This window comes from Procambarus clarkii, chromosome 27, assembly GCF_040958095.1.
Source record: "Procambarus clarkii isolate CNS0578487 chromosome 27, FALCON_Pclarkii_2.0, whole genome shotgun sequence".
Taxonomy (NCBI): domain Eukaryota; kingdom Metazoa; phylum Arthropoda; class Malacostraca; order Decapoda; family Cambaridae; genus Procambarus; species Procambarus clarkii.
Genome location: NC_091176.1, coordinates 26,968,105 through 26,971,565, shown reverse-complemented (window position 1 = coordinate 26,971,565; position 3,461 = coordinate 26,968,105).

Genomic DNA, 3,461 nt, shown 5'->3' with positions numbered 1-3,461 from the left:
ATCGTCCCGGATCCAGGTTTGCCAGATGATCCAAATTGCTAAAAGTAGCGAGCTGACGGTCAAAAAGTAGCGAATTTGTAACAGGAGTAGCCCAATTTTTTGTTTAGTGACTGATACGGGTTTCAAAGTAATATATTTTGGTGTATAGAGTACACTACACGATGTTAATTGTTTTATTAATATTATGTCTGCACACACACACACACACATAATATATTTACACACACACATATTATATACATATATATATACATATATATATATATATATATATATATATATATATATATATATATATATATATATATATATATATATATATATATATTATATATATATATATATATATATATTTAACCTAAAAGGGGTACCACCTCTGGTGCAAGTGTAGGGACCCATAGCCTCAGAGAAGAAAATAAAGAGTACCCAGAGAAGACCTTGTGGATCCTCACTGAACACTTTGATATTTGATATTTTCTTCTCCTACCACCCCTATACTTTTAGTATGTGTGTATATATATCTAACTTTATTTTAAAATTTCATTACACAAAGAGGGTAAGCCCAGGTGCCCGACCAGTGTGTAACCGGAGCCCGACCAGTTGTGTCAGCAGAGCCCGACCAGTTGTGTAACCGAAGCCCAACCAGTTGTGTAACCGGAGCCCGACCAGTTGCATAACCAGAGCCCGACCAGTTGTGTAACTGGACCCCGACCAGTTGTGCAACCGTAAGCCTAGCAAGTATACATCTCATCCAACCCCCAACAAGCTAAACAGTCCCAAAGCACAACCAAACTTCATTCCTAGCTCAACCAAACAAAAATCTCCTTAGCGCTACCAAAAACTCCCCTTTGCCCTAGAAACCAACTATGGAGCCATAGCAAACAATTGAACTATATACAAAAAAAAAGAAACCCATTTCTAACAAACATAGAGCCATAGCAAACAAACCTGGAGCACGAGCACACAAACAATCACTGGAGCACAACCATGTACGAACCGGAGCACAACCATGCACAACCCGAAGCCCAACAAGTCACACCCCCGGAGTAATGTAATCGGAACCTGACAAGTTGTGTTACCGGAGCCCGACCAGTTGTCTAACCGCAAGCCTAGCATGAACAAACCAAACAAACAACCTCTGGATCACAACCATGCATGAACCGAAGCCCAGCCATTCACAACCCAAAGCCCAAGTGACACCCCTGGAGCCCGACCAGTTATTTAACCGGAGCCCGACCAGTTGTGTAACCGGAGCCCGGCCAGTTATTTAACCGGAGCCCGACCAGTTATTTAACCGGAGCCCGACCAGATGTGTAACCGGAGCCCCACCAGTTGTGTAACCAGACCCCGACCAGTTGTGTAACCTCAAGCCTAGCATGAGCGAACCAAACAACCTCTGGATCACAACCATGCATGAACCAAAGCCTGACTATGCACAACCCGAAGCCCAAGTGACACCCCTGGAGCCCGACCAGTTATATAACCGGAGCCCGACCAGTTGTGTAACCGAAGCTCGACCAGTTGTGTAACCGGACCCCGACCAGTTATGTAACCTTAAGCCTAGTAAGTATACATCTCATCCAACCTCCACAAACCTAAACAGACCCAGAGCACAACCAAACTCCATTCCTAGCTCGACCAAACAAAAATCTCCTTAGCCCTACTTAAAACCCTCCACTTGCCCTAGACACCAACTATTGACTCATAGCAAACAATTGAACTATATACAAAAAAAGAAATCCAGATTTCTAGCAAACATATAAACAGAGCCTTAGCAAACAAACCTGGAGCACTAGTACACAAACAACCGCTGAAGCACAACCATGCACGAACCGAAGCCTGATCATGCACAACCCAATGCCCAAGTGACACCCCCGGAGCCCGACCAGTTATTTAACCGGAGCCCGACCAGTTATTTAACCGGAGCCCGACCAGTTGTGTAACCGAAGCTAAACCAGTTGTGTAACCAGACCCCGACCAGTTGTGGAACCATAAGCCTAGCAAGTATACATTTCATCTAACCCCCACCAAGCTAAACAGTCCCAAAGCACAACCAAACTCCATTCCCAGCTCGACCAAACAAAAATCTTCTTAGCGCTACCTAAAACCCTCCACTTGCCCTAGAAACCAAATATGGAGCTATATCAAACAATTGAACTATATACAAGAAAAGAAACCCGAATTTCTAGCGAACATATAAACATAGAGCCCTTGCAAACAAACCTTTAGCACTAGTACACAAACAACCTCTGGAGCACAACCATGTACAAACAGGAGCACAACCATGCACAACCCAAAGCCCAACAAGTCACACCCCTGGAGGTATGCAATCGGAACCCAACAAGTTGTGAAACCGAAGCCCGACCAGTTGTCTAACTGCAAGCCTAGCATGATCCAACCAAACAACCTCTGGATCACAACCATGCACGAATCGAAGCCCGACCATGCACAACCCAAAACCCAAGTGACACCCCCGGAGCCCGACCAGTTGTTTAACCGGAGCCCGACCAGTTATTTAACCGGAGCCCGACCAGTTGTGTAACCGGAGCCCGACCAGTTATTTAACTGGAGCCCAACCAGTTATTTAACCGGAGCCCGACCAGTTGTGTAACCGGAGCCCCACCAGTTGTGTAACCGGACCCCGACCAGTTGTGTAACCTCAAGCCTAGCATGAACGAACCAAACAACCTCTGGATCACAACCATGCATGAACCAAAGCCCGACTATGCACAACTCGAAGCCCAAGTGACGCTGTAACACTGTAAAGTGTTTGGTTTAGTTTATTTAGAATATATATAGTACATGAGTCACAGACAAGGATTTGAGAAAGGCGCCAGGTTGTTGGCCTGAGATCTCACACCTCAAAGCGTTAATGACCCCAAGTGACCTGAGTTCAGATCATGTGAATTTCACCTTGCTTCTGCTAATCTCATAATTGGAGCCGGGTAGCCTTCAAACATGCCGACGTTTAAGGAGTGGCTTGGTAGAGAGCCGGAGGCTATCTACTTGTGGGCGGAGTTAGCTACTAGGTTCCCCAATATATACTCGGAGAGCTATCGATTCGGGAGCATTAGCATTAACAAGACAGAGAAGAACGGCAGTCAGCAGAGCAGAGCAGACGGCCCTAGCAGGGAGGCTGTCGGCCGGCAGGGCGGGAGTCTCCGTCAACTACAGACCCCCCCCCCTCTCTATCCAGCTATAGGCACACACTTGGTGAGTTGAGCAGTAAGGTGACTTGGTCGTGTTTTACAAGTGTTGTGTGAAGATCAGGGGCAGTCAATTGTAGTGTTCTCAGATTCTTGGAGGATGACTCACTTTGAATATTAATCTTTAACATTTTAATTGGATTGCTTAAGTTATGATACTTATCATGAAAAATATAATTGTTGAATTTATTATTTAAATGGAGTTTATTTTGTTCCCTAGAGATTTTGAGTTGAGGTGAGAAAGCCTCTGTGGTT